This window comes from Ammospiza caudacuta, chromosome 18, assembly GCF_027887145.1.
Source record: "Ammospiza caudacuta isolate bAmmCau1 chromosome 18, bAmmCau1.pri, whole genome shotgun sequence".
NCBI classification, from domain to species: Eukaryota; Metazoa; Chordata; class Aves; order Passeriformes; family Passerellidae; genus Ammospiza; species Ammospiza caudacuta.
The window spans coordinates 342,569-360,189 of NC_080610.1; positions in this window are offsets into that span (position 1 = coordinate 342,569).

The window sequence follows — 17,621 nt, forward strand, 5'->3', positions numbered from 1 at the left end:
GAAAAAGCTGTGAAAGCAGCCATGTTGTGGCACTTCTGCACTCCCTTTGGGATGCCTTTGGCAGATGAAGTAAGCCTGGAACTCAGGGCTTCCTGGTTAAAGAAATCCAAGCCCTAGGCTGAAGCCTAACCCTAACCCTAGGCAGATAAATCAGCCTAGGTATAGGGATGGGGCCAAGGAAAAAACTGTGAAAGCTGCCATGTGTTTGCACTTTTGTATTCCCCTTGGGATGCCTTGAACAGCTGCAGTGCGCCTGGAGCTAAGGGCTTCCTAGTTTTAAAAATCCTAGCCCTAGGCCTAAGCCTAACAGTAACCCCTGGAAGGGAAATCAGCCTGGTGCTAGGCTTCTTGCCAAGGAAAAAGCCGTGAAAGCAGCCATGTTGTGGCACTTTTGCACTCCCTTTTGGATGCCTTTCACAGCTGCAGTGTGCCTGGAACTCAGGGCTTCCTGATTTTAAAAACCCTAGCCCTAGGCCGAACCCCAACCCGAAGACGAGAAAGGCAAATCAGCCAGGAATTAGGCATGTCCCCAAGGAAAAAGCTGTGGAGGCAGGCATGTTGTGGTACTTTTGCGCTCTTCTTGGCTAGTCCTTCGCAGCTGCTGTGTTCTTGGAACTCAGGGCTTTCTGGTTAAATAACCCTAACCCTAGGCGTAACTCAAACCTTAACCCTAGGAAGGAAAATCAGCCTATGGTTCGGGATGGTCTCATGGAAATATCAGTGGTGGCAGCCAAGTTGCGTCACTTTTGCGCTCCCCTTGGGATGCCTTTCGCAGCTGCAGTGTGCCTGGAGCCCAGGGCTTCCTGGTTTTAAAAGTCCTAGGCCTAAGCCTAACAGTAACCCTGGGAAGGTAAATCAGCCGGGTATTAGGGTTCTTCCTAAGGGAAAAGCCGTGAAAGCAGCCATGTTGTGGCACTTCTCCACTCCCTTTGGGATGCCTTTCAAAGCTGCAGTGTGCTTGGAGCACAGGGCTTCCTGGTTAAAGAAATCCAAGCCCTAGGCTGAACCCCAACCCTAACCCTAGGCAGATAAATCAGCCTAGGTATAGGGATGGTGCCAAGGAAAAAGCTGTGAAAGCTGCCATGTGTTTGCACTTTTGTACTCCCCTTGGGATGCCTTGAACAGCTGCAGTGTGCCTGGAGCTAAGGGCTTCCTAGTTTTAAAAATCCTAGCCCTAGGCCTAAGCCTAACAGTAACCCTGGGAAGGTAAATCAGCCTGGTGTTAGGCTTCTTGCCAAGGAAAAAGCCGTGAAAGCAGCCATGTTGTGGCACTTTTGCACTCCCTTTTGGATGCCTTTCACAGCTCCAGTGTGCCTGGAACTCAGGGCTTCCTGATTTTAAAAACCCTAGCCCTAGGCCGAACCCCAACCCGAAGACGAGAAAGGCAAATCAGCCAGGAATTAGGCATGTCCCCAAGGAAAAAGCTGTGGAGGCAGGCATGTTGTGGTACTTTTGCGCTCTTCTTGGGTAGTCCTTCGCAGCTGCTGTGTTCTTGGCACTCAGGGCTTTCTGGTTAATAGAGCCCTTACCCTAGGCGTAACTCAAACCTTAACCCTAGGAAGGAAAATCAGCCTATGGTTCGGGATGGTCTCATGGAAATATCAGTGGTGGCAGCCATGTTGCGTCACTTTTGCGCTCCCCTTGGGATGCCTTTCGCAGCTGCAGTGTGCCTGGAGCCCAGGGCTTCCTGGTTTTAAAAGTCCTAGGCCTAAGCCTAACAGTAACCCTAGGAAGGTAAATCAGCCGGGTATTAGGGTTCTTCCTAAGGGAAAAGCCGTGAAAGCAGCCATGTTGTGGCACTTCTGCACTCCTCTTGGGATGCCTTTCACAGCTGCAGTGTGCTTGGAGCACAGGGCTTCCTGGTTAAAAAAATCCAAGCCCTAGGCTGAAGCCTAACCCTAACCCTAGGCAGATAAATCAGCCTAGGTATAGGGATGGGGCCAAGGAAAAAGCTGTGAAAGCTGCCATGTTGTTGCACTTTTGTACTCCCCTTGGGATGCCTTGAACAGCTGCAGTGTGCCTGGAGCTACGGGCTTCCTAGTTTTAAAAATCCTAGCCCTAGGCCTAAGCGTAACAGTAAGCCTAGGAAGGTAAATCAGCCGGGTATTAGGGTTCTTCCTAAGGGAAAAGCCGTGAAAGCAGCCATGTTGTGGCACTTTTGCACTCCCTTTTGGATGCCTTTCACATCTCCAGTGTGCCTGGAACTCAGGGCTTCCTGGTTAAAAAAATCCTAGCCTTAGGCCGAACCCCAACCCTAAGACGAGAAAGGCAAATCAGCCAGGAATTAGGCATGTCCCCAAGGAAAAAGCTGTGGAGGCAGGCATGTTGTGGTACTTTTGCGCTCTTCTTGGGTAGTCCTTCGCAGCTGCTGTGTTCTTGGAACTCAGGGCTTTCTGGTTAATAGAACCCTTACCCTAGGCGTAACTCAAACCTTAACCCTAGGAAGGAAAATCAGCCTATGGGTCGGGGTGGTCTCATGGAAATATCAGTGGTGGCAGCCAAGATGCGTCACTTTTGCGCTCCCCTTGGGATGCCTTTCGCAGCTGCAGTGTGCCTGGAGCCCAGGGCTTCCTGGTTTTAAAAGTCCTAGGCCTAAGCCTAACAGTAACCCTGGGAAGGTAAATCAGCCGGGTATTAGGGTTCTTCCTAAGGGAAAAGCCGTGAAAGCAGCCATGTTGTGGCACTTCTGCACTCCCTTTGGGATGCCTTTCACAGCTGCAGTGTGCTTGGAGCACAGGGCTTCCTGGTTAAAGAAATCCAAGCCCTAGGCTGAACCCTAACCCTAACCCTAGGCAGATAAATCAGCCTAGGTATAGGGATGGTGCCATGGAAAAAGCTGTGAAAGCTGCCATGTGTTTGCACTTTTGTATTCCCCTTGGGATGCCTTGAACAGCTGCAGTGTGCCTGGAGCTAAGGGCTTCCTAGTTTTAAAAATCCTAGCCCTAGGCCTAAGCCTAACAGTAACCCTGGGAAGGTAAATCAGCCTGGTGTTAGGCTTCTTGCCAAGGAAAAAGCCGTGAAAGCAGCCATGTTGTGGCACTTTTGCACTCCCTTTTGGATGCCTTTCACAGCTCCAGTGTGCCTGGAACTCAGGGCTTCCTGATTTTAAAAACCCTAGCCCTAGGCCGAACCCCAACCCTAAGACGAGAAAGGCAAATCAGCCAGGAATTAGGCATGTCCCCAAGGAAAAAGCTGTGGAGGCAGGCATGTTGTGGTACTTTTGTGCTCTTCTTGGCTAGTCCTTCGCAGCTGCTGTGTTCTTGGAACTCAGGGCTTTCTGGTTAATAGAGCCCTTACCCTAGGCGTAACTCAAACCTTAACCCTAGGAAGGAAAATCAGCCTATGGTTCGGGATGGTCTCATGGAAATATCAGTGGTGGCAGCCAAGTTGCGTCACTTTTGCGCTCCCCTTGGGATGCCTTTCGCAGCTGCAGTGTGCCTGGAGCCCAGGGCTTCCTGGTTTTAAAAGTCCTAGGCCTAAGCCTAACAGTAACCCTGGGAAGGTAAATCAGCCGGGTATTAGGGTTCTTCCTAAGGGAAAAGCCGTGAAAGCAGCCATGTTGTGGCACTTCTGCACTCCCTTTGGGATGCCTTTGGCAGATGAAGTAAGCCTGGAACTCAGGGCTTCCTGGTTAAAGAAATCCAAGCCCTAGGCTGAACCCTAACCCTAACCCTAGGCAGATAAATCAGCCTAGGTATAGGGATGGTGCCAAGGAAAAAGCTGTGAAAGCTGCCATGTGTTTGCACTTTTGTACTCCCCTTGGGATGCCTTGAACAGCTGCAGTGTGCCTGGAGCTAAGGGCTTCCTAGTTTTAAAAATCCTAGCCCTAGGCCTAAGCCTAACAGTAACCCTGGGAAGGTAAATCAGCCTGCTGTTAGGCTTCTTGCCAAGGAAAAAGCCGTGAAAGCAGCCATGTTGTGGCACTTTTGCACTCCCTTTTGGATGCCTTTCACAGCTCCAGTGTGCCTGGAACTCAGGGCTTCCTGATTTTAAAAACCCTAGCCCTAGGCCGAACCCCAACCCTAAGACGAGAAAGGCAAATCAGCCAGGAATTAGGCATGTCCCCAAGGAAAAAGCTGTGGAGGCAGGCATGTTGTGGTACTTTTGCGCTCTTCTTGGGTAGTCCTTCGCAGCTGCTGTGTTCTTGGAACTCAGGGCTTTCTGGTTAATAGAACCCTTACCCTAGGCGTAACTCAAACCTTAACCCTAGGAAGGAAAATCAGCCTATGGTTCGGGATGCTCTCATGGAAATATCAGTGGTGGCAGCCAAGTTGCATCACTTTTGCGCTCCCCTTGGGATGCCTTTCACAGCAGCAGTGTGCCTGGAGCCCAGGGCTTCCTGGTTTTAAAAGTCCTAGGCCTAAGACTAACAGTAAGCCTAGGAAGGTAAATCAGCCGGGTATTAGGGTTCTTCCTAAGGGAAAAGCTGTGAAAGCAGCCATGTTGTGGCACTTCTGCACTCCCTTTGGGATGCCTTTCACAGCTGCAGTGTGCTTGGAGCACAGGGCTTCCTGGTTAAAGAAATCCAAGCCCTAGGCTGAACCCTAACCCTAACCCTAGGCAGATAAATCAGCCTAGGTATAGGGATGGGGCCAAAGAAAAAGCTGTGAAAGCTGCCATGTTGTTGCACTTTTGTACTCCCCTTGGGATGCCTTGAACAGCTGCAGTGTGCCTGGAGCCCAGGGTTTCCTAGTTTTAAAAATCCTAGCCCTAGGCCTAAGCCTAACAGTAACCCTGGGAAGGCAAATCAGCCTGGTGTTAGGCTTCTTGCCAAGGAAAAAGCCGTGAAAGCAGCCATGTTGTGGCACTTTTGCACTCCCTTTTGGATGCCTTTCACAGCTCCAGTGTGCCTGGAACTCAGGGCTTCCTGATTTTAAAAACCCTAGCCCTAGGCCGAACCCCAACCCTAAGACGAGAAAGGCAAATCAGCCAGGAATTAGGCATGTCCCCAAGGAAAAAGCTGTGGAGGCAGGCATGTTGTGGTACTTTTGCGCTCTTCTTGGGTAGTCCTTCTCAGCTGCTGTGTTCTTGGAACTCAGGGCTTTCTGGTTAATAGAACCCTTACCCTAGGCGTAACTCAAACCTTAACCCTAGGAAGGAAAATCAGCCTATGGCTCGGGATGGTCTCATGGAAATATCAGTGGTGGCAGCCAAGTTGCGTCACTTTTGCGCTCCCCTTGGGATGCCTTTCGCAGCTGCAGTGTGCCTGGAGCCCAGGGCTTCCTGGTTTTAAAAGTCCTTGGCCCAAGCCTAACAGTAACCCTGGGAAGGTAAATCAGCCGGGTATTAGGGTTCTTCCTAAGGAAAAAGCTGTGAAAGCAGCCATGTTGTGGCACTTCTGCACTCCTCTTGGGATGCCTTTCACAGCTGCAGTGTGCTTGGAGCTCAGGGCTTCCTGGTTAAAAAAATCCAAGCCCTAGGCTGAACCCTAACCCTTACCCTAGGCAGATAAATCAGCCTAGGTATACGGATGGTGCCAAGGAAAAAGCTGTGAAAGCTGCCATGTTGTTGCACTTTTGTACTCCCCTTGGGATGCCTTGAACAGCTGCAGTGTGCCTGGAGCTAAGGGCTTCCTAGTTTTAAAAATCCTAGCCCTAGGCCTAAGCCTAACAGTAACCCTGGGAAGGTAAATCAGCCTGGTGTTAGGCTTCTTGCCAAGGAAAAAGCCGTGAAAGCAGCCATGTTGTGGCACTTTTGCACTCCCTTTTGGATGCCTTTCACAGCTCCAGTGTGCCTGGAACTCAGGGCTTCCTGATTTTAAAAACCCTAGCCCTAGGCCGAACCCCAACCCTAAGACGAGAAAGGCAAATCAGCCAGGAATTAGGCATGTCCCCAAGGAAAAAGCTGTGGAGGCAGGCATGTTGTGGTACTTTTGCGCTCTTCTTGGGTAGTCCTTCGCAGCTGCTGTGTTCTTGGAACTCAGGGCTTTCTGGTTAATAGAACCCTTACCCTAGGCGTAACTCAAACCTTAACCCTAGGAAGGAAAATCAGCCTATGTTACGGGATGCTCTCATGGAAATATCAGTTGTTGCAGCCATGTTGCGTCACTTTTGCGCTCCCCTTGGGATGCCTTTCGCAGCTGCAGTGTGCCTGGAGCCCAGGGCTTCCTGGTTTTAAAAGTCCTAGGCCTAAGCCTAACAGTAACCCTGGGAAGGTAAATCAGCCGGGTATTAGGGTTCTTCCTAAGGGAAAAGCCGTGAAAGCAGCCATGTTGTGGCACTTCTCCACTCCCTTTGGGATGCCTTTCAAAGCTGCAGTGTGCTTGGAGCACAGGGCTTCCTGGTTAAAGAAATCCAAGCCCTAGGCTGAACCCCAACCCTAACCCTAGGCAGATAAATCAGCCTAGGTATAGGGATGGTGCCAAGGAAAAAGCTGTGAAAGCTGCCATGTGTTTGCACTTTTGTACTCCCCTTGGGATGCCTTGAACAGCTGCAGTGTGCCTGGAGCTAAGGGCTTCCTAGTTTTAAAAATCCTAGCCCTAGGCCTAAGCCTAACAGTAACCCTGGGAAGGTAAATCAGCCTGGTGTTAGGCTTCTTGCCAAGGAAAAAGCCGTGAAAGCAGCCATGTTGTGGCACTTTTGCACTCCCTTTTGGATGCCTTTCACAGCTCCAGTGTGCCTGGAACTCAGGGCTTCCTGATTTTAAAAACCCTAGCCCTAGGCCGAACCCCAACCCGAAGACGAGAAAGGCAAATCAGCCAGGAATTAGGCATGTCCCCAAGGAAAAAGCTGTGGAGGCAGGCATGTTGTGGTACTTTTGCGCTCTTCTTGGGTAGTCCTTCGCAGCTGCTGTGTTCTTGGCACTCAGGGCTTTCTGGTTAATAGAGCCCTTACCCTAGGCGTAACTCAAACCTTAACCCTAGGATGGAAAATCAGCCTATGGTTCGGGATGGTCTCATGGAAATATCAGTGGTGGCAGCCAAGTTGCGTCACTTTTGCGCTCCCCTTGGGATGCCTTTCGCAGCTGCAGTGTGCCTGGAGCCCAGGGCTTCCTGGTTTTAAAAGTCCTAGGCCTAAGCCTAACAGTAACCCTAGGAAGGTAAATCAGCCGGGTATTAGGGTTCTTCCTAAGGGAAAAGCCGTGAAAGCAGCCATGTTGTGGCACTTCTGCACTCCTCTTGGGATGCCTTTCACAGCTGCAGTGTGCTTGGAGCACAGGGCTTCCTGGTTAAAAAAATCCAAGCCCTAGGCTGAAGCCTAACCCTAACCCTAGGCAGATAAATCAGCCTAGGTATAGGGATGGTGCCAAGGAAAAAGCTGTGAAAGCTGCCATGTTGTTGCACTTTTGTACTCCCCTTGGGATGCCTTGAACAGCTGCAGTGTGCCTGGAGCTACGGGCTTCCTAGTTTTAAAAATCCTAGCCCTAGGCCTAAGCCTAACAGTAAGCCTAGGAAGGTAAATCAGCCGGGTATTAGGGTTCTTCCTAAGGGAAAAGCCGTGAAAGCAGCCATGTTGTGGCACTTTTGCACTCCCTTTTGGATGCCTTTCACATCTCCAGTGTGCCTGGAACTCAGGGCTTCCTGGTTAAAAAAATCCTAGCCTTAGGCCGAACCCCAACCCTAAGACGAGAAAGGCAAATCAGCCAGGAATTAGGCATGTCCCCAAGGAAAAAGCTGTGGAGGCAGGCATGTTGTGGTACTTTTGCGCTCTTCTTGGGTAGTCCTTCGCAGCTGCTGTGTTCTTGGAACTCAGGGCTTTCTGGTTAATAGAACCCTTACCCTAGGCGTAACTCAAACCTTAACCCTAGGAAGGAAAATCAGCCTATGGGTCGGGGTGGTCTCATGGAAATATCAGTGGTGGCAGCCAAGATGCGTCACTTTTGCGCTCCCCTTGGGATGCCTTTCGCAGCTGCAGTGTGCCTGGAGCCCAGGGCTTCCTGGTTTTAAAAGTCCTAGGCCTAAGCCTAACAGTAACCCTGGGAAGGTAAATCAGCCGGGTATTAGGGTTCTTCCTAAGGGAAAAGCCGTGAAAGCAGCCATGTTGTGGCACTTCTGCACTCCCTTTGGGATGCCTTTCACAGCTGCAGTGTGCTTGGAGCACAGGGCTTCCTGGTTAAAGAAATCCAAGCCCTAGGCTGAACCCTAACCCTAACCCTAGGCAGATAAATCAGCCTAGGTATAGGGATGGTGCCAAGGAAAAAGCTGTGAAAGCTGCCATGTGTTTGCACTTTTGTATTCCCCTTGGGATGCCTTGAACAGCTGCAGTGTGCCTGGAGCTAAGGGCTTCCTAGTTTTAAAAATCCTAGCCCTAGGCCTAAGCCTAACAGTAACCCTGGGAAGGTAAATCAGCCTGGTGTTAGGCTTCTTGCCAAGGAAAAAGCCGTGAAAGCAGCCATGTTGTGGCACTTTTGCACTCCCTTTTGGATGCCTTTCACAGCTCCAGTGTGCCTGGAACTCAGGGCTTCCTGATTTTAAAAACCCTAGCCCTAGGCCGAACCCCAACCCTAAGACGAGAAAGGCAAATCAGCCAGGAATTAGGCATGTCCCCAAGGAAAAAGCTGTGGAGGCAGGCATGTTGTGGTACTTTTGTGCTCTTCTTGGCTAGTCCTTCGCAGCTGCTGTGTTCTTGGAACTCAGGGCTTTCTGGTTAATAGAGCCCTTACCCTAGGCGTAACTCAAACCTTAACCCTAGGAAGGAAAATCAGCCTATGGTTCGGGATGGTCTCATGGAAATATCAGTGGTGGCAGCCAAGTTGCGTCACTTTTGCGCTCCCCTTGGGATGCCTTTCGCAGCTGCAGTGTGCCTGGAGCCCAGGGCTTCCTGGTTTTAAAAGTCCTAGGCCTAAGCCTAACAGTAACCCTGGGAAGGTAAATCAGCCGGGTATTAGGGTTCTTCCTAAGGGAAAAGCCGTGAAAGCAGCCATGTTGTGGCACTTCTGCACTCCCTTTGGGATGCCTTTGGCAGATGAAGTAAGCCTGGAACTCAGGGCTTCCTGGTTAAAGAAATCCAAGCCCTAGGCTGAACCCTAACCCTAACCCTAGGCAGATAAATCAGCCTAGGTATAGGGATGGTGCCAAGGAAAAAGCTGTGAAAGCTGCCATGTGTTTGCACTTTTGTACTCCCCTTGGGATGCCTTGAACAGCTGCAGTGTGCCTGGAGCTAAGGGCTTCCTAGTTTTAAAAATCCTAGCCCTAGGCCTAAGCCTAACAGTAACCCTGGGAAGGTAAATCAGCCTGCTGTTAGGCTTCTTGCCAAGGAAAAAGCCGTGAAAGCAGCCATGTTGTGGCACTTTTGCACTCCCTTTTGGATGCCTTTCACAGCTCCAGTGTGCCTGGAACTCAGGGCTTCCTGATTTTAAAAACCCTAGCCCTAGGCCGAACCCCAACCCTAAGACGAGAAAGGCAAATCAGCCAGGAATTAGGCATGTCCCCAAGGAAAAAGCTGTGGAGGCAGGCATGTTGTGGTACTTTTGCGCTCTTCTTGGGTAGTCCTTCGCAGCTGCTGTGTTCTTGGAACTCAGGGCTTTCTGGTTAATAGAACCCTTACCCTAGGCGTAACTCAAACCTTAACCCTAGGAAGGAAAATCAGCCTATGGTTCGGGATGCTCTCATGGAAATATCAGGTGTTGCAGCCATGTTGCGTCACTTTTGCGCTCCCCTTGGGATGCCTTTCGCAGCTGCAGTGTGCCTGGAGCCCAGGGCTTCTTGGTTTTAAAAGTCCTAGGCCGAAGCCTAACAGTAACCCTGGGAAGGTAAATCAGCCGGGTATTAGGGTTCTTCCTAAGGGAAAAGCTGAGAAAGCAGCCATGTTGTGGCACTTCTGTACTCCCTTTGGGATGCCTTTCGCAGCTGCAGTGTGCCTGGAGCCCAGGGCTTCCCTGTTTTAAAAGTCCTAGGCCTAAGCCTAACAGTAACCCTGGGAAGGTAAATCAGCCGGGTATTAGGGTTCTTCCTAAGGAAAAAGCCGTGAAAGCAGCCATGTTGTGGCACTTCTGCACTCCCTTTGGGATGCCTTTGGCAGATGAAGTAAGCCTGGAACTCAGGGCTTCCTGGTTAAAGAAATCCAAGCCCTAGGCTGAACCCTAACCCTTACCCTAGGCAGATAAATCAGCCTAGGTATAGGGATGGGGCCAAGGAAAAAGCTGTGAAAGCTGCCATGTGTTTGCACTTTTGTATTCCCCTTGGGATGCCTTGAACAGCTGCAGTGTGCCTGGAGCTAAGGGCTTCCTAGTTTTAAAAATCCTAGCCCTAGGCCTAAGCCTAACAGTAACCCTGGGAAGGTAAATCAGCCTGGTGTTAGGCTTCTTGCCAAGGAAAAAGCCGTGAAAGCAGCCATGTTGTGGCACTTTTGCACTCCCTTTTGGATGCCTTTCACAGCTCCAGTGTGCCTGGAACTCAGGGCTTCCTGATTTTAAAAACCCTAGCCCTAGGCCGAACCCCAACCCTAAGACGAGAAAGGCAAATCAGCCAGGAATTAGGCATGTCCCCAAGGAAAAAGCTGTGGAGGCAGGCATGTTGTGGTACTTTTGCGCTCTTCTTGGGTAGTCCTTCGCAGCTGCTGTGTTCTTGGAACTCAGGGCTTTCTGGTTAATAGAACCCTTACCCTAGGCGTAACTCAAACCTTAACCCTAGGAAGGAAAATCAGCCTATGGCTCGGGATGGTCTCATGGAAATATCAGTGGTGGCAGCCAAGTTGCGTCACTTTTGCGCTCCCCTTGGGATGCCTTTCGCAGCTGCAGTGTGCCTGTAGCCCAGGGCTTCCTGGTTTTAAAAGTCCTTGGCCCAAGCCTAACAGTAACCCTGGGAAGGTAAATCAGCCGGGTATTAGGGTTCTTCCTAAGGAAAAAGCTGTGAAAGCAGCCATGTTGTGGCACTTCTGCACTCCTCTTGGGATGCCTTTCACAGCTGCAGTGTGCTTGGAGCTCAGGGCTTCCTGGTTAAAAAAATCCAAGCCCTAGGCTGAACCCTAACCCTTACCCTAGTCAGATAAATCAGCCTAGGTATAGGGATGGTGCCAAGGAAAAAGCTGTGAAAGCTGCCATGTTGTTGCACTTTTGTACTCCCCTTGGGATGCCTTGAACAGCTGCAGTGTGCCTGGAGCTAAGGGCTTCCTAGTTTTAAAAATCCTAGCCCTAGGCCTAAGCCTAACAGTAACCCTGGGAAGGTAAATCAGCCTGGTGTTAGGCTTCTTGCCAAGGAAAAAGCCGTGAAAGCAGCCATGTTGTGGCACTTTTGCACTCCCTTTTGGATGCCTTTCACAGCTCCAGTGTGCCTGGAACTCAGGGCTTCCTGATTTTAAAAACCCTAGCCCTAGGCCGAACCCCAACCCTAAGACGAGAAAGGCAAATCAGCCAGGAATTAGGCATGTCCCCAAGGAAAAAGCTGTGGAGGCAGGCATGTTGTGGTACTTTTGCGCTCTTCTTGGGTAGTCCTTCGCAGCTGCTGTGTTCTTGGAACTCAGGGCTTTCTGGTTAATAGAACCCTTACCCTAGGCGTAACTCAAACCTTAACCCTAGGAAGGAAAATCAGCCTATGTTTCGGGATGCTCTCATGGAAATATCAGTTGTTGCAGCCATGTTGCGTCACTTTTGCGCTCCCCTTGGGATGCCTTTCGCAGCTGCAGTGTGCCTGGAGCCCAGGGCTTCCTGGTTTTAAAAGTCCTAGGCCTAAGCCTAACAGTAACCCTGGGAAGGTAAATCAGCCGGGTATTAGGGTTCTTCCTAAGGAAAAAGCTGTGAAAGCAGCCATGTTGTGGCACTTCTGCACTCCTCTTGGGATGCCTTTCACAGCTGCAGTGTGCTTGGAGCACAGGGCTTCCTGGTTAAAAAAATCCAAGCCCTAGGCTGAACCCTAACCCTTACCCTAGGCAGATAAATCAGCCTAGGTATAGGGATGGTGCCAAGGAAAAAGCTGTGAAAGCTGCCATGTTGTTGCACTTTTGTACTCCCCTTGGGATGCCTTGAACAGCTGCAGTGTGCCTGGAGCTAAGGGCTTCCTAGTTTTAAAAATCCTAGCCCTAGGCCTAAGCCTAACAGTAACCCTGGGAAGGTAAATCAGCCTGGTGTTAGGCTTCTTGCCAAGGAAAAAGCCGTGAAAGCAGCCATGTTGTGGCACTTTTGCACTCCCTTTTGGATGCCTTTCACAGCTCCAGTGTGCCTGGAACTCAGGGCTTCCTGATTTTAAAAACCCTAGCCCTAGGCCGAACCCCAACCCTAAGACGAGAAAGGCAAATCAGCCAGGAATTAGGCATGTCCCCAAGGAAAAAGCTGTGGAGGCAGGCATGTTGTGCTACTTTTGCGCTCTTCTTGGGTAGTCCTTCGCAGCTGCTGTGTTCTTGGAACTCAGGGCTTTCTGGTTAATAGAACCCTTACCCTAGGCGTAACTCAAACCTTAACCCTAGGAAGGAAAATCAGCCTATGGCTCGGGGTGGTCTCATGGAAATATCAGTGGTGGCAGCCAAGTTGCGTCACTTTTGCGCTCCCCTTGGGATGCCTTTCGCAGCTGCAGTGTGCCTGGAGCCCAGGGCTTCCTGGTTTTAAAAGTCCTAGGCCTAAGCCTAACAGTAACCCTGGGAAGGTAAATCAGCCGGGTATTAGGGTTCTTCCTAAGGAAAAAGCCGTGAAAGCAGCCATGTTGTGGCACTTCTGCACTCCCTTTGGGATGCCTTTGGCAGATGAAGTAAGCCTGGAACTCAGGGCTTCCTGGTTAAAGAAAACCAAGCCCTAGGCTGAACCCTAACCCTTACCCTAGGCAGATAAATCAGCCTAGGTATAGGGATGGGGCCAAGGAAAAAGCTGTGAAAGCTGCCATGTGTTTGCACTTTTGTATTCCCCTTGGGATTCCTTGAACAGCTGCAGTGTGCCTGGAGCTAAGGGCTTCCTAGTTTTAAAAATCCTAACCCTAGGCCTAAGCCTAACAGTAACCCTGGGAAGGTAAATCAGCCTGGTGTTAGGCTTCTTGCCAAGGAAAAAGCCGTGAAAGCAGCCATGTTGTGGCACTTTTGCACTCCCTTTTGGATGCCTTTCACAGCTCCAGTGTGCCTGGAACTCAGGGCTTCCTGATTTTAAAAACCCTAGCCCTAGGCCGAACCCCAACCCTAAGACGAGAAAGGCAAATCAGCCAGGAATTAGGCATGTCCCCAAGGAAAAAGCTGTGGAGGCAGGCATGTTTGGTACTTTTGCGCTCTTCTTGGGTAGTCCTTCGCAGCTGCTGTGTTCTTGGAACTCAGGGCTTTCTGGTTAATAGAACCCTTACCCTAGGCGTAACTCAAACCTTAACCCTAGGAAGGAAAATCAGCCTATGGCTCGGGGTGGTCTCATGGAAATATCAGTGGTGGCAGCCAAGTTGCGTCACTTTTGCGCTCCCCTTGGGATGCCTTTCGCAGCTGCAGTGTGCCTGGAGCCCAGGGCTTCCTGGTTTTAAAAGTCCTTGGCCTAAGCCTAACAGTAACCCTGGGAAGGTAAATCAGCCGGGTATTAGGGTTCTTCCTAAGGAAAAAGCTGTGAAAGCAGCCATGTTGTGGCACTTCTGCACTCCTCTTGGGATGCCTTTCACAGCTGCAGTGTGCTTGGAGCACAGGGCTTCCTGGTTAAAAAAATCCAAGCCCTAGGCTGAACCCTAACCCTTACCCTAGGCAGATAAATCAGCCTAGGTATAGGGATGGTGCCAAGGAAAAAGCCGTGAAAGCTGCCATGTTGTTGCACTTTTGTATTCCCCTTGGGATGCCTTGAACAGCTGCAGTGTGCCTGGAGCCCAGGGCTTCCTAGTTTTAAAAGTCCTAGCCCTAGGCCTAAGCCTAACAGTAACCCTGGGAAGGTAAATCAGCCTGGTGTTAGGCTTCTTGCCAAGGAAAAAGCCGTGAAAGCAGCCATGTTGTGGCACTTTTGCACTCCCTTTTGGATGCCTTTCACAGCTCCAGTGTGCCTGGAACTCAGGGCTTCCTGATTTTAAAAACCCTAGCCCTAGGCCAAACCCCAACCCTAAGACGAGAAAGGCAAATCAGCCAGGAATTAGGCATGTCCCCAAGGAAAAAGCTGTGGAGGCAGGCATGTTGTGGTACTTTTGCGCTCTTCTTGGGTAGTCCTTCGCAGCTGCTGTGTTCTTGGAACTCAGGGCTTTCTGGTTAATAGAACCCTTACCCTAGGCGTAACTCAAACCTTAACCCTAGGAAGGAAAATCAGCCTATGGCTCGGGGTGGTCTCATGGAAATATCAGTGGTGGCAGCCAAGTTGCGTCACTTTTGCGCTCCCCTTGGGATGCCTTTCGCAGCTGCAGTGTGCCTGGAGCCCAGGGCTTCCCTGTTTTAAAAGTCCTAGGCCTAAGCCTAACAGTAACCCTGGGAAGGTAAATCAGCCGGGTATTAGGCTTCTTCCTAAGGAAAAAGCTGTGAAAGCAGCCATGTTGTGGCACTTCTGCACTCCCTTTGGGATGCCTTTGGCAGATGAAGTAAGCCTGGAACTCAGGGCTTCCTGGTTAAAGAAATCCAAGCCCTAGGCTGAACCCTAACCCTTACCCTAGGCAGATAAATCAGCCTAGGTATAGGGATGGTGCCAAGGAAAAAGCTGTGAAAGCTGCCATGTGTTTGCACTTTTGTATTCCCCTTGGGATGCCTTGAACAGCTGCAGTGTGCCTTGAGCTAAGGGCTTCCTAGTTTTAAAAATCCTAGCCCTAGGCCTAAGCCTAACAGTAACCCTGGGAAGGGAAATCAGCCTGGTGTTAGGCTTCTTGCCAAGGAAAAAGCCGTGAAAGCAGCCATGTTGTGGCACTTTTGCACTCCCTTTTGGATGCCTTTCACAGCTCCAGTGTGCCTGGAACTCAGGGCTTCCTGATTTTAAAAACCCTAGCCCTAGGCCGAACCCCAACCCTAAGACGAGAAAGGCAAATCAGCCAGGAATTAGGCATGTCCCCAAGGAAAAAGCTGTGGAGGCAGGCATGTTGTGGTACTTTTGCGCTCTTCTTGGGTAGTCCTTCGCAGCTGCTGTGTTCTTGGAACTCAGGGCTTTCTGGTTAATAGAACCCTTACCCTAGGCGTAACTCAAACCTTAACCCTAGGAAGGAAAATCAGCCTATGGCTCCGGATGGTCTCATGGAAATATCAGTGGTGGCAGCCAAGTTGCGTCACTTTTGCGCTCCCCTTGGGATGCCTTTCGCAGCTGCAGTGTGCCTGGAGCCCAGGGCTTCCCTGTTTTAAAAGTCCTTGGCCTAAGCCTAACAGTAACCCTGGGAAGGTAAATCAGCCGGGTATTAGGGTTCTTCCTAAGGAAAAAGCTGTGAAAGCAGCCATGTTGTGGCACTTCTGCACTCCTCTTGGGATGCCTTTCACAGCTGCAGTGTGCTTGGAGCACAGGGCTTCCTGGTTAAAAAAATCCAAGCCCTAGGCTGAACCCTAACCCTTACCCTAGGCAGATAAATCAGCCTAGGTATAGGGATGGTGCCAAGGAAAAAGCTGTGAAAGCTGCCATGTTGTTGCACTTTTGTACTCCCCTTGGGATGCCTTGAACAGCTGCAGTGTGCCTGGAGCTAAGGGCTTCCTAGTTTTAAAAATCCTAGCCCTAGGCCTAAGCCTAACAGTAACCCTGGGAAGGTAAATCAGCCTGGTGTTAGGCTTCTTGCCAAGGAAAAAGCCGTGAAAGCAGCCATGTTGTGGCACTTTTGCACTCCCTTTTGGATGCCTTTCACAGCTCCAGTGTGCCTGGAACTCAGGGCTTCCTGATTTTAAAAACCCTAGCCCTAGGCCGAACCCCAACCCTAAGACGAGAAAGGCAAATCAGCCAGGAATTAGGCATGTCCCCAAGGAAAAAGCTGTGGAGGCAGGCATGTTGTGGTACTTTTGCGCTCTTCTTGGCTAGTCCTTCGCAGCTGCTGTGTTCTTGGAACTCAGGGCTTTCTGGTTAATAGAACCCTTACCCTAGGCGTAACTCAAACCTTAACCCTAGGAAGGAAAATCAGCCTATGTTTCGGGATGCTCTCATGGAAATATCAGTTGTTGCAGCCATGTTGCGTCACTTTTGCGCTCCCCTTGGGATGCCTTTCGCAGCTGCAGTGTGCCTGGAGCCCAGGGCTTCCTGGTTTTAAAAGTCCTAGGCCTAAGCCTAACAGTAACCCTGGGAAGGTAAATCAGCCGGGTATTAGAGTTCTTCCTAAGGAAAAAGCTGTGAAAGCAGCCATGTTGTGGCACTTCTGCACTCCCTTTGGGATGCCTTTGGCAGATGAAGTAAGCCTGGAACTCAGGGCTTCCTGGTTAAAAAAATCCAAGCCCTAGGCTGAACCCTAACCCTTACCCCAGGCAGATAAATCAGCCTAGGTATAGGGATGGTGCCAAGGAAAAAGCTGTGAAAGCTGCCATGTGTTTGCACTTTTGTATTCCCCTTGGGATGCCTTGAACAGCTGCAGTGTGCCTGGAGCTAAGGGCTTCCTAGTTTTAAAAATCCTAGCCCTAGGCCTAAGCCTAACAGTAACCCTGGGAAGGTAAATCAGCCTGGTGTTAGGCTTCTTGCCAAGGAAAAAGCCATGAAAGCAGCCATGTTGTGGCACTTTTGCACTCCCTTTTGGATGCCTTTCACAGCTCCAGTGTGCCTGGAACTCAGGGCTTCCTGATTTTAAAAACCCTAGCCCTAGGCCGAACCCCAACCCTAAGACGAGAAAGGCAAATCAGCCAGGAATTAGGCATGTCCCCAAGGAAAAAGCTGTGGAGGCAGGCATGTTGTGGTACTTTTGCGCTCTTCTTGGCTAGTCCTTCGCAGCTGCTGTGTTCTTGGAATTCAGGGCTTTCTGGTTAATAGAACCCTTACCCTAGGCGTAACTCAGACCTTAACCCTAGGAAGGAAAATCAGCCTATGGCTCGGGATGGTCTCATGGAAATATCAGTGGTGGCAGCCAAGTTGCGTCACTTTTGCGCTCCCCTTGGGATGCCTTTCGCAGCTGCAGTGTGCCTGGAGCCCAGGGCTTCCTGGTTTTAAATGTCCTTGGCCTAAGCCTAACAGTAACCCTGGGAAGGTAAATCAGCCGGGTATTAGGGTTCTTCCTAAGGAAAAAGCTGTGAAAGCAGCCATGTTGTGGCACTTCTGCACTCCTCTTGGGATGCCTTTCACAGCTGCAGTGTGCTTGGAGCACAGGGCTTCCTGGTTAAAAAAATCCAAGCCCTAGGCTGAACCCTAACCCTTACCCTAGGCAGATAAATCAGCCTAGGTATAGGGATGGTGCCAAGGAAAAAGCTGTGAAAGCTGCCATGTTGTTGCACTTTTGTACTCCCCTTGGGATGCCTTGAACAGCTGCAGTGTGCCTGGAGCTAAGGGCTTCCTAGTTTTAAAAATCCTAGCCCTAGGCCTAAGCCTAACAGTAACCCTGGGAAGGTAAATCAGCCTGGTGTTAGGCTTCTTGCCAAGGAAAAAGCCGTGAAAGCAGCCATGTTGTGGCACTTTTGCACTCCCTTTTGGATGCCTTTCACAGCTCCAGTGTGCCTGGAACTCAGGGCTTCCTGATTTTAAAAACCCTAGCCCTAGGCCGAACCCCAACCCTAAGACGAGAAAGGCAAATCAGCCAGGAATTAGGCATGTCCCCAAGGAAAAAGCTGTGGAGGCAGGCATGTTGTGGTACTTTTGCGCTCTTCTTGGGTAGTCCTTCGCAGCTGCTGTGTTCTTGGAACTCAGGGCTTTCTGGTTAATAGAACCCTTACCCTAGGCGT